Below are 13,487 nucleotides of genomic sequence, written 5' to 3'. Positions count from 1 at the left end.
TGTGGCACACACCACAAAACACCTAAGATCTGTTGGGGTGGGAGAAGCAAGGCAAGGAAAATGCAACAGGATCTCCCAACTAACATTTAATGATTTTTTTAAAAAAAAACTTAAGAAAAAATATATTGTCAAACTGCATCCTAAAAATATTCATTTCCTTAAACTGCAATCCAACCATTCAGATGAAGACAAATGTGTAGAACAGAGTAAAAAGCTAAAACGACTTCTAGCATAGACCATCTTGTCTATTTAAAAAAGTCATCTACTAAGAAGTCTCACACCTTCTGAAGTAATAAATTATGGCTAACAAGAATATCAAAGATGGGGAGAAGGAGTTAACACCGCCTCCCCTTCTCCTGTGAGTAACATAATTAATTATAGCTTCCTAGATTGTATTACTGATTGGCCGAAACCTAATCTGTTTTAAAGTTAAATGACCTAAAAAACAAGACGCAAGTGCTTTTTAGAAGACCTGTGAATGTAAATATCAAATTAATATCAGAATATCCAACTTGAACAGTAATTATTCATTCTTGAGCATTCAGAAACTTAAACACAGTAAAGAAACAATAAAAACCTCTGATCCAGATAAAAAGTATTTAGAGTTAGATATAGGAAGAGGTTTACGTACTTTTCCTAGAATTTTCATATAAAGCTGAGAGTGAAACTTTTTTTTACCTGTATCTGAGATAAGCATCCAGGATCTCTTTACACGCAAGGAAAATCTATCTGACACAGCAGGCAGAGTGTATGGTGTGATCTACCTGTCCAAATAAAGCTCTCAACCTCACAGTCAGACAAGCTTGCTTTCCATACACCATTATAAAGGTATCCTAGGTTCCTCATTCTGATACAGGTACCTCAAGAGATGCAAAATGAATCCTACCCTTAGAAGTTCTGATCAAGTAACACTGCGGGTAAGTGCCTTAACGATTCTGAGCCCCACTAACTCAATAGTGTTAAGCAGCAAATGAAAATAATGAAGAGGTGATGTAGGGAATGGTGCACAGCAGTTGTTTCTGTGTTACGACACCACCACATGTTGACGAGTGCGTGGTCAGAAACACTAGTCCCCAACAATATGGCATTCTCGAAGAGCAGTGTAACAGCAATAGCCTTGGCATGACCAGCAGCCAGAGAGGCCGAGGACAGCCAGGCAAGCTTACTGCTGGAAACATCCAGCGTGGGAAGCAGCAGCTGCTGCTGAGGCTGACTGCTTCCTTCTGTTCCAGCCCTGTACGCCACCAGAAACGATCCTACTTGCTTCCACCCCTTTGGGAAGTACCGTCGAGATAAACAGCAAGGCTTTCTGCCTGCTCTGCAAAATGCAAATCAGCATTTCCTGACTTCCTCTGAGAAAATAACATCCAAACAAAAGTTGGAGGATAGCTGTAACTCATCCTTTGGACCATAATGCCTGAGCAAATATAAATGCTATCTCTGATAGTTTAAAAAAAGAAAAAGTAGGTATCTGAATATGAATTAGTTTTACTAAGTATATCCAAGTATCTTTAAAATCTTTCAGGTTAGGGAAAAATAATTGACACTGATTTTGTTAATTGCAAATAAACATCATATCCATTTCAATTAGAAAACAGAAACTGCCTAACACTCAAGCAGTAAAATAAAGGTTTTCACCTATTTAACCAACCAATCAATTAGAACTTTTACTTTGAAGTAATCTATGTTTAATAGAAGCTTGAGACAGGCCCAAGAGCAAGAAAGCTTCACTTTTTGCTCATGAGAAGTTTGATATCATCAGGTTTATTTCATGAAACAAGCGAACACGGCAATGCCAAAAGCCCATCATTATTGATGCAAATGTAGCAGGGTATTTATAACTGGGGCACATGAGTTATTAGACAGCTACAATGTTTCCCCCAGCACTAGCACTAACATCTATAATACTTGGAAAATTTTGTTATTTGAGTTAGCATCCATACTTACAACCCGTATGAATGACGTAACACAGTCTACACCATGTTTCTCACATACTTAACAGTAAGAAAACATCCAGGAAATCTACTAGGTATCCAAAAACTAAACAAAAATAGACTTCTCAAACATGTCATATACCAAAAAATACAAGAACAATGATCAAAATTAAACCATTTATTTATAACATTTGTATAATTAAAACTCCAACAAATTATATTCATTTGGATAATCAACTACTACTTTTGTATTTAAAGAATAAAAGCAATAATTTGGACAAGATGACAAATGGTTGTCTTGTTCTTTGGCTTCTGTAAGAACATTGATTTGCTGCTGACAAGTATTTTGGGTGAAGAAAACAAGAATATGAAAGTAATTGCAATTTTACTAAACTTGGCAGAAAAAAATATTTCAGCCTCCAGATATCATTTAAAAGATTGCAAGCCAATAGAAATAAATACAAGAAAAACAGTTCAATAAGCTCAATTTACAAGGTGAATCAATGCTAGCAGGAACTTTGCCAATACTCAAGTCAAAAACCCCCCATGTAACAACAATTCCCAGAAACTTATATAAATTATGATGAACGTACTACAATATTATGATATTCTCCTTGAGGCACCTTTATTCTTTCTGCATTACTGATCACACACCTTTTTCACAAAACCAAAAATAAAGTTTGAAAGGAAAACAGCAAGCACCTGATGAACTACTTTATCTCAAATGACACAACTGTACCTTACGGCTACACAGAATACTAGAATACAACTATGAACGCAGAACTGGTCATACTGACCCAAAGATGTCCATCTAGCACAACCTTGTTCAGCATCAGATGGTGTAGCACATTGAGGGTGAAGGGAAAACAACTCTTCCATAATCAAACTCATTTTTGGTCTTCAAAACCATCTGCTGTAATAAGTTTCCTCATTCAACTCCACCTGTTCACAAAAGTATTCTCTCCCTTTGACCTCATGGAAACTAAGGGGAGGAGGGGGCTGGAAACTTATTTTAAATCATCTCCTGATTTCCAATGAACGCTTCCAGATCTCACATCATGAAAATAACTAGCAGTCTTCCTGTAGTTGTCTCCTTTATAATATTCATGTTTTCCAAAGTGCTCCATCACATCCTCACTATCATCTCATAAGTCTTGAAACTCATCTTATTGCTGGCTCCTATAGTTCCCTTCCCTCTCTTCCTCCACCACCTTGGCTTTCTTTGCCATGCATCCTTGCTTCCTTTGCTGCATTAATCTAGGGTTCATCCCACTCTTGCTTAGTCATTTTCAACAAATTATTCCAGTAGAAAATGAACCCAACAATATTCCATCGGTTTAATAAGCTTAAACAGCTCAGTATGAGGAAAAATGCAGGCTGACCACCGTTCCCAAGTACTGACGTCAGCATCCAAAGAACTATAGGCTCGGGTCAGGTTTTTAGCAAACCAAGATGTTCTTACCTAGTTTCTTCTCACAGAGAAAAATCCACTTCACATATATAAAAAACTCTGGCCAGCTTTATTAAAATCTTTTCTAGTTTTACATATTTCAAGATAGGATGACAAAACTGCTTTCCAGCAGTGTGGACAAAACTGAGTTTATACAGCAACAGCAATATATGTCATGCTATTTTCCTGTCCTCACAAATTCATTGCATTTCTTCATGACCAACCACCAAGCTCTTCAGAAAGAGCAATCCACAATTACTCCCAAAATCAGAATGATAAACAGATAACCAGAACCCAATTCAATTAAATCAAGTCTAAGTATATGTTTAAGGATATGAAAATATCCAATCAAATATGCTTCTCTCTTCCTTTCTCTTCTTTTTCCCATTGGTTTTTCATCTGCCTTCTCATTATCCTATCACATATGAACTATCTTTAGAGATGTCTGCAGGCACCTGCAGTTTACATTGGGTCCCAAGTAGCATCATCATCCTGTTACTCACCAAACTTCCAATCATTTACATATTTAGCCAAATAATGTATTGTCACAGCGTAGAAAGTTACAAACGGAGAATTATACTATGTATATCATCCTTTTTCTTCTCATTAAGATATTATTTTACCTGTGATTATTTTTTTCAATCAGTGGGCTTGATCTTAGCCAAGGTTGTGTATGCAACTTCCTCATTCCAACAAGGTGGAAGCTGTATTTTGCCTCTTACCACTCGTCAGTATCAAGAAAAATTAGAGCCTTGACTACTGTGCATAGGATACTATAAACAAACAGACACGAGACAATGTAAAACAAGTGTCTGAGTGCTTTTGTGACAAAACAAAAAGGACAGGCACTGCAGACACATAACTTCTTAGGAAAGATGTTGACTTAATAAAGTAAATAAACCAGTTTTACTTGGATTCCTTTAAAATAAAGCTATTTAAAAGTTAGATATACTTGAATTTCAGATAGACTCTCTTTTGAGCTGGTACGTATCTACATTGGAATCAGAATGGGACCTGTCTTTATTATATCCTGCATTAATAAAACCATATTTCATCAGCTTTGCTTTATGCGACAAAATAATTAGCCAGATAAGTGATTTTAATTTTAATACTATCTTACAATAAATCAAAGACAAATGTCTTTGCACTAGTAAACACCGATTTATCTCCTGAAACAAAGATTTCATTATAAAAACAAACATTTTTCTTTAAATTAGGGTAGCAGCATCCATAATGTCCAATCCCTTTAAAAATCCCTGCTAAAATTATGCCTCTACTAATAATCTGAAAGTATCCCTGTGCAAATTCTGGAATTGAGTATTTCCTTCATCAATTTTGTATGCCATTTTTTAATTTCATAGATGATAAATTTAAGTAAAACACTGCTCTCTCACAGGTAGCCACATCTCACTTACCCACCTTTCTCAATCACTCACTATTTACTTGATATGTATGGGCTTCTACCAAAAAGGATAACACTACCTTTCTCCAAAACTGTTATCTTCCTGCAGATAGCCCTTGTGCACCTGTGCTGTGAACTGAAGTGGGGACCAAATCCTGCTGAAAAATACGAAGATTAACTTTCAGCTCAGTCAGTTCCCCAAAACAGCTTACCTTAAGCCAAAATAACATTAAGGAAGTAGTCGACACACAGGAAGAACAAGCAGGGAGGAAGAGGAAGCAGCAAGCACAAAGGAGGAGCATCCCTTTTTGCAGGAACAGCTACACTGAAGTTAGATTATTACAATAGAAAAGCTGCATCCTTAAAAGACTACAGGTCTCATACCCACTCTGCCTGCAACACAACTCAAATAAGACTAGTTACAGGCATTGCAGTTGCATATGACCAAAATCAAAATATTCATTTACTTGAAGTGTTAGAATGAAGTCCCAGAGCACATAGCACAAGTAGATATGTTTAAGAGTCAATGGAATTCATTTCACTGTCTCTTATCTGTACTTTACTACTATTGAGCTGTTCCAAGAGCAACTACAATACCCTTTATGGCTATGCCAACTGTATTTGAGTAGATGAATTCAGAGAATACAAACGGAGTAGGAGAGAAGAGATCCAGACTGCCATGTTCCTAAACAGTACCAGTAAAATTAAGATTTTCAAAGAAAAAGAAAAGGTTAATATACACAGGACAGATGTCCTGAAGAAAGCCATTTGCAACTAAAAGCTGCAAATAGAAAAGGATAAAGACTTTTTCACCTTGCTACATCATGGTATAAGTACTGAGCTACACAACATTATGAAACAGCAAACCATACTAAGCACTAGGAAAAAAATAAAAATGAACAATTTTTAACTCTTTAGGCAATGAAAAATAGCTTAAGCCAGTCTTTCATATAGGTATGAAATGTTACAGTAAGAAAGTATCTTGCAACTTTCTATATGTAGCAATCAAGAACTTGAAAACAAGCCTTCTGTAGAAGGAAGTCTCCTGCTCAGAATTATTAAGCTTAGATTTGTTTCAAATTTTGCATCATGTGATTTACGTGATTTTGTTTATTCGTTAGCAGTAAATGTTCTTCAAACGAAAATACTGAGTGGCATTTCAAATTCAATAAAAGCTAATCAAGTATGTCACTTTAAGACCAATTCACTATATTTAGAGAGAAAAAAAGCAAAGTGTGTTCCTTCTTGTTAATTGTTTTAAGCTTAGACATATAAATGTAAAAAATCATCTGCTTAATAATGGAGGCAGAAGAGGAGAAACTCACTAAAACGTCGTTTCGAGCAAAATCCTGTAGCTGGGACTACAGAATTTCAGCATGTGAACAAAAGTTACACTGATAATTTCCTAGCAAATCTTACTGAACCTATTTCTGTACATAAACAGAGACTGTAAAGTAAAAGTTAAAAAATCACATAGCCATCCACTTAGCTATCAACTACTACTATATCTACAGAAAAAAATGTTCCAAAGTTATTGAAGACAAATCTAAATGGCAGCTTAGTAGAATTATTAAATATAAGTAGAAAATAATGCTTGTGTGAAAGTTTCCTTTCTAGATGACACATCTAACTTGCAGAGGAATCAATTTTTATTAATTCAGTTCACGTAGTTACCTCATGGATTCGAAAAAGATGTATTCCTTTATCTGTTCTACTACATGTAGAAAGCGTGCTGAGGAATTCACATACAGCTAGCTCCTTCCCTTATTCTAAGCCTCAAAGCCAGAAAGCTACTGCACCACACGTTCATGTATGGCAAGTTTCCAGTTTTAAGGAAAAGCTGCACAGAGTTTAGAACTCCAAAACATTTTCCCTAATTTTTCATTTGACAAAAACTTGTTTAGATTAATATTTTACATGATTTTTTAAGTACAGCTTTAAATATTTTCAGATATACTACTGTTGAATGTTCACCCCATCTTTGGAGGGCAAGTGAACAACAAAACATCTTACAAATCAATAACTGCAGAAACAAATTGTACACAAAATTCAGAATTAAAATTGTAACTGGAAACCGTACAGAGGGTTTGGCTGTTGCCCATTTTTTACTGCGTCAAGTGGCAAAGGAAAGGCAGGAAACAGAAAGCATGGCCTAGAGGGAAAGGATCAAAGCTGTTTTTGCATGTCTATAAATTCTGAGCTACTACAGAAGTTGAAAAAGCTTCATGCAACCCAAGCAGCCTCAACCACTCCAATTTACACAAGTTTCTGGGGTGCTACTAGTGGTTTGCAATGTCAGCCACAATGGGCAGTGGCAGATTCCCTTCCACTTCTGCATCCAGGGATCACAAGAGAAGCAAGAAAGATTCCTTGCAGTGATATACCATCTGCATACAGAGGAAATATTCTCCTGATATACTTAAAATTCCTTGCTAAAGACCACAAGAATGAGATTACAAAGAAAAGTGGTTCTTAACTGTTAACTCAAATTCTGTTGACTCAAATGAGTCAACAGTTCTGTTAATGGGTTCTGTTAACTCGAATTCTTAACTGTTCTGCCAAGAACATTATCTTCAATTTCAAATAAAGATTTCAGTTAAAACTCCAGAGTACTTTTCATTAAACAGATTTAAGGATTCCTTGAATAGGCCTCTGAAAAATGCCGTACTTCTGGGATTTGAAAGAAAAGGAGCAAGGTCCAGAAGGAAAAAACAGAGAATATGTAGAAAGAAGTAAGTGATTCTTCTCAGTTAAGTTTGAAGTTTTCACAGAAGTAAACAAACTCAAATTTTATAATAAGCATACAATCATGTTGTTTACACCACTTCTATATTATAACTATGCAGCTTCATTTTATTCACCCACCCCCCCTTTCAGCTATGCAAAGGCAGTTTCCATAGTAACATGAGAGACTTAGTAATATATCCAAAAGGAAAAATAACAGCAGCTTATGTAATAACTTGAAATTCACCTCTGTAAAATGTATATATGCTTATTTTAGGACAATATACATAGTGATCATTTACTCTTAACGCATGCCATACATGGTCAAGATAAACATCTCAAATTCTTGTCTTTTAAAAAGCTACTTTCACAGATACAATGTAACAAATAGTCTAATGCCAAAGGACTCTTCTCATATCTCATTGTTCCTGCAGTAAATAAGAAAGTCAACTCTTATGGGAGATACACTTCTTTTGACGGAGTTTTAGACAATGCATTATAAAGAACAAAAACCTGAAAACCATAGTAATTTTTCCTGCCCCCAACAGCATAACAGCTTTTTTCAGTATGCTCTTCTTACCTAGTACTGTTTGAGAAAATAAATACTAAATACAAAAGAGCACATAAAACAACACAACACAAAAGCTATGATCAATTAAAAGGACAACAAATTGCTTACTTTATACAAATTTGAAAAAAAACCAGAAAACTACATTTCGAGTGTTTTTCACAGTGATAACATCTTCAAGATTACAAGATCAGCCGCCTCTGTCATGGATCCAGCCCTCCCGTGACAGACACCTGCCGGCACAATCTAGTTATGATAGATCACTATCACTGAGGTTAGTTAGAAAAGAATAATTCATGCCCAAGTTCTGTAAGGAACAGCTAGCCAGGGCCTGGTAGGAGGTCTCCAGCAAAGCCAAAATTTCTTCAGATAGCTGATGGCTGAAAGAACAACACAGGAACCTGCTGATGGAGAGATGATACTATGCCAAGGAATGCTTGGGTAGGTGACACCAAAGGGTTTTAAAAGAGGGTCTACTTCAGACTGCAGTGAGCAAATAAAAAGAAAACAGCAGCAAAATAACCTGGTAAAGTCCTAACAGTAAGACCAGAGATGTCTCAGGAGAGATGAAGCTGATGGTCAAGAAAACAAAAAGGTTCACAGGAAACCAAACGTGCATAATACTTCCAGAAACACTGAAAAATTACAGTGAAAACACCCTAAAGCCTGCAAGGCAGAAATACTCAGCTGTAGGCAAAGGATGAGTGCCTGAGATCGTATCTCTAAGTGGGATTCCTGTGTCAATGGTCAGAAATCAACATTAACATAAACATAAACATAAAAATAAGCCTTTTGCTGGTTATTGATTTTATCTGTTTAAAAAACTTCTACAAATCCAGGCACCTGCAGCTGTCTTTGTCTATACCTGGCAGTTATGCCAATACACCAACTGCTGATTGAGCAATCAAAAGCCTAAAACCTAGTTGCACAAGGTTTCTTTGTTGAATTTTTCCTATTTTTTATCATCAAGAGTAAGGAATATACTAAGAAATAAAAGCTGAGGAAAATGAGAAGTGAGGAAAAATGAATAACCAAATTTCAGGGACTGATGCACTGAGACATTCTTATGAACTGAATGATAGAAGGACTCTAATTTCTGTCAGTCCAGAAGAAATGGTAAGACTAGATCATGAACCGCAGCCCTACTGTTCTGTAAGTAACAGAACAAAACAAGCTCAGGATGCTTAGCTTTTGCCACTAAGCAAATTACTAACCTTAAAAAGCAGTTTTCTAGAGAAGTGACAAATCTCATAGCTCACAACCTTTTTAAGATCTGTGCTGGTGAAAATACTCATGCAAAGATCATTTTACATCATCATTTACAAAGATCATTTCCAAAGATCAGAATCACTGCACTCTTTGTATTACTCCAGCATACACAAAGCCTCACACACAAGCACCAACTTTGAAACGGGTTACTCCAGCTAAGAAACGGTCACTATCCCCGATACTGCAGTTTCATAGTCACTTCAGGGATGCAGAAGCAGCTAACAACTCACTGCCATCACAGGGGCAGACATCGGTTCTCCCATTTCTGTCTCAACCACACAGTCCCACCCTCTTCCTTGAGCTGGTGCTAGTTAAAGCATCTCATGAAAGAGTCTGATAAGAATTCTGTTGGTTTTTCTGTTGTCCACTTCCTGTCACATTCCTGTAAGTTAAAGCAGCAGACACTAGGTACAGAAAATGAAATACAAGGGGGGGGGGGGAGGAAACGCCCTCCCTCCTTGACAGCAGTGAGTGCTGGGATGAGCACGCCTGCTGCCGGGTCCTCTCTTCTCCTAACACTATTGCTCACATTGCTGGTCAAGGCGAGGGTCAGCTCCCAAAGAGGAAAACCACCCTTGAGCAGCCAGCCACTTTAGAGAGGCTTAAAACAATTGTGAAGTTGCAGCTAAAAAACAGTTTGCTAGAAATTCCTGCTTCTCAAGAACCATACTTCCAAGTCACATTAACTTGAAGAATTCTGCGTGTGAGTGATGGAGAAATTCCAGAATGGAAATTAACTGAAAAAAGCACAGGTCATCCAATGACTTACAGAAAAAGGTTGCATTATGTTGTTTCTTCAGTGGTGCTACCCTTCAGAACGGTCTAGCTAAATACTATCAACCATTCTGAAAGAACTTTGTTAGCCAAATATAGTTCCTGATTCTCTGCCTCACCTGAAAGACAAACTAATTTCCTGATGAGCAATTAAAATTAGACTTTTAAATGGGGGGGGGGGAGGAAACTATTTCTCCAGAAATACAAACCAACTTAAAGTCAATTGCTAAACTGAATGCAAAAAAACACAGTGTCGGGGCTTGAAATAGAAGATTCCTTAAAACTTCCTACCAAATCCAACAGTGAGCAAGCACAGACTCAGGATAAATAAAAAAGAAAACAGCTTTTCTATATTTCACTCAGTGGAAACAGTTTTGTTGATCTGATTTTCATAACCATGAATAAATGCCTTCAGTTGTGTCAGATGTTACATATACAGCTGTCATTTCAAGTGTCATTTAAAAAGGTATACACAAAAAGACAGCAGTAATGATAATCTAATAAACAAACAATTGAGTGAGTCCTGAACATCTGACGAAATATGGCAAGGGCAAAATCATGGGCTGTTTCCTAGTCCTAAATGAGTCACACAGCCCCATACTACCTATCGATGTATCTCTAGATTACCTTTGCCAACTCCTCTAACCCAGCAAAAACTTCCAGTCATGGGAATCTGTTAAATCAACTACACAACTTGAATCTTATAGGTTAAAAACTGTACAACTAATATTTAACCTAGATCTCCTCCACTGCAATATAAGCTATTTCCTCTTAACCACAAAAAAGGTGGTATTTTTTTTTTAATCAATGTCCTTCTGTGAACTATTTGCACATATTTAGCAACACAAGCCTACCACAGCCTTTTTCCACCACCATCACCTCCAAACTAAAGCAACTTTTTTTTTTTGTCTGAGCCTTTCAGTCCCTGCTGCCACTCTCCCTCTGTCCTTTTTGGTTTGTTTAGCACTCAAGACTAGACACAAAAGTGCAAATGAGGAAAACAACTGTTCTTCTCCAGCTAAGTGTTTGAAATCCATCCTAACTTGATGTCACATCTACAAGCTTTATCTTTTAAGGAAAGAATGTTAGACAATATGACTCAAATCAATCCCTGAACAGTCCTAAATTTTCTCCCAAGCTTCAAGAGTCCTCCTGGCAAAGAGTCACTCAAATTATCTGCGTTAATTACCAACCAGACATGCAACTGAAGATATCAACTGAAAAACTGTATTTTATCAAGCGGATGTATATGGTTCAAAATTTCCTAAAGACTGATTCCAAGATGTCTCTTAAACATAAACAACAGTTCTGTGTGGAAATTACATACCTACATAAAAATCTATCCATAAGACATTACATTTAATTAAATATTTTTTTCCACTAGATTCACCCTTTTGGGACATAGGGGATTGACAAGCCTCCCACCGCAGTGATTTTACAGTCCATAAAATATGAAAAAAGATCTTGACTTTTTCATACAAACTGACACTTCAAAACTGACTGTGTGTGAAATATAGACAGCATCAGCACTATACATGGCAAGAGCCATATAATACCACCTACAACCAGATTAATTACATCTGATGGAAAAAGCTGTTCCAAAACAGCATTTTCACAACCCCGTTTGACATGTGACTCCTGCTTCACAGACTGCAGATGTTCCAACTTCCTCAGCTTATACGGCAAGCCAACAAACTGGACAATTTATATTTCAGAAACATGCCCACTCATCAAACAAGATCACAAGATAATGTTGCCTTGCACCTGCATCTCCAGTTTACTTCAGGAATAAAGTTGAAGTTTCAATTATTATAATTAAAAAATATATTTTAAGTGAGATATCTATATCTACGTGTGTGTGTGAATATATATATATATTTGTATGTGCACACTTATCACTGAAGTCTAGTAATTTTAGCTCAGGATGTACATGCTATTTCAAATAGCATCAGAAGATTTTACTCTGATGAGAAGTGCATGCTACTCGGATTTGGAAGTGTTTTTTTCCCCCTTCTTTCTTCTGCCTTCTTCCTCCAGTTACGCATTTTTTCTCCTCACCTATAACATGCTTCTTGAAAATGTACATTATAACATGACACAGTCCTAAACGCTTTTGAGTACTTCCTAACACACAAATCCTCTCTCTCTAACGGAGCAGCGTCTGAAAGATGTAAAATTTCCTACTATTTATTGTAAGTTAGGTTCAGAATGTGCGTAGGCACTTCTTCGGGGCAGTCAAAGCCTGCTGCTGAGATTATTTCACATGTTGCTGGGCACATACTGTTTTCAACCGCGGCATTAGCATCCACCAACAGTACAGTAGCGTGAACGTATTCACTGCCTTTTTCTTTTTTAAAGATTTTTTTTTAATATTAACTGAAAGCAAAAGCCTTCCGCGCCGAGCTGAGCAGGGCAGCAGGAGGGGGACGCGCTTCTCCCCGCAGCATCAGGCTCCCGCGCAGCCCCGCAGCCGGCGGCGCTGCCCTGCGGCGCTACCTGCGCGGCGGCGCTCGCCCCGCCCGCCGCCCGCCGCGCTCCACCGCGGGGCCGCCGCTGCCCGCGCCCCGCTGGGGAGCGGCCGGCGCCGCGGAAGCCGCGGCCGGGAGCGCACCCCCCGGCGCCGCGCGCATCCTGCCGCGGGCCCTTCCCGGGCGGGGCGGGCCGCGCCGCGCCGCGCTCAGTACCGCATTGCTGCTGCCGCCGCCGCCGGCCGCCCCGCCGCAGAGCCGCCCCGCGGAGCGGCGGGAGGAGGAGGAGGAGGAGGAGGAAGGCAGGCGGCGCGGCGGCACCGCAGCCGGCGGCGGCTCCGCGCCGGCCGCCCCCGCCACCAGCACCGCCGCCGCCGGGGCGGCACGGGCGCCCCCCACCCGCGCGGCGGCGGCACGCGCGGCGCCGTTACCTGCCACAACGGCCGCGCTCTCCGCCGCGGCGGCGGCGCCTCCTCTTGCTCCCCTCCTGCCGCCGGCCACGTCCCCCGCCTCCAGCCCGCATCTCCCGCCGGCGGCGGCGGCGGCGGCCAGGAGCAGCGCCAGCACCAGCAGGCAGGCCGGCGCCGCCCGCCCGCCCGCGGCGCCGCCGGGCGCTCGGAGCCCGCTCATGGGTGCCGCTGCGGCAGCGAGGCGCAGGGGAAGGGCAAGGGCCCGCGCTCCGCCGCGGCGCTGCCCGTCCGCTCGCCCCCGCCCCCCGCCGCGGCGCCAGCCCCACGCTGCCGCCCGCCGCTTCCGGGGGCCGCCAGGGCGACACGTCACCGCGCGCGACGTCACCGGGGGGCGGCGCCGCGGGCCGCCAGGAGGCCCGGAGGGCGGGGAAGGCGGTGGCGGGGCGGGGCCGGCGGGGCGGGGCAGAGCGGCGGCGGGAAGCGCCGTC

General features: G+C 40.2%; 1 protein-coding gene across 2 annotated transcripts in view; it reads right to left on the bottom strand.

The window, feature by feature from the left end:
• The window catches only part of STIM2 (stromal interaction molecule 2), a 72,063-nt gene extending 58,973 nt beyond the window's left edge, over positions 1-13,090 (bottom strand). The window contains exon 1 of one of the 2 annotated variants that reach the window (XM_062575422.1): positions 13,021-13,090. The gene's annotated coding sequence lies outside the window, so the exon portion shown is untranslated. The remainder of the gene's footprint in view (positions 1-13,020) is intronic. The other variant, XM_062575423.1, reaches the window with a different exon arrangement.
• Between the last annotated feature and the right edge of the window lie 397 nt (positions 13,091-13,487).

This window comes from Rhea pennata, chromosome 4, assembly GCF_028389875.1.
Source record: "Rhea pennata isolate bPtePen1 chromosome 4, bPtePen1.pri, whole genome shotgun sequence".
NCBI classification, from domain to species: Eukaryota; Metazoa; Chordata; class Aves; order Rheiformes; family Rheidae; genus Rhea; species Rhea pennata.
The sequence above is the reverse complement of the archived record's forward strand: the minus strand, read 5'-3'. Positions and strand labels throughout refer to the sequence as shown.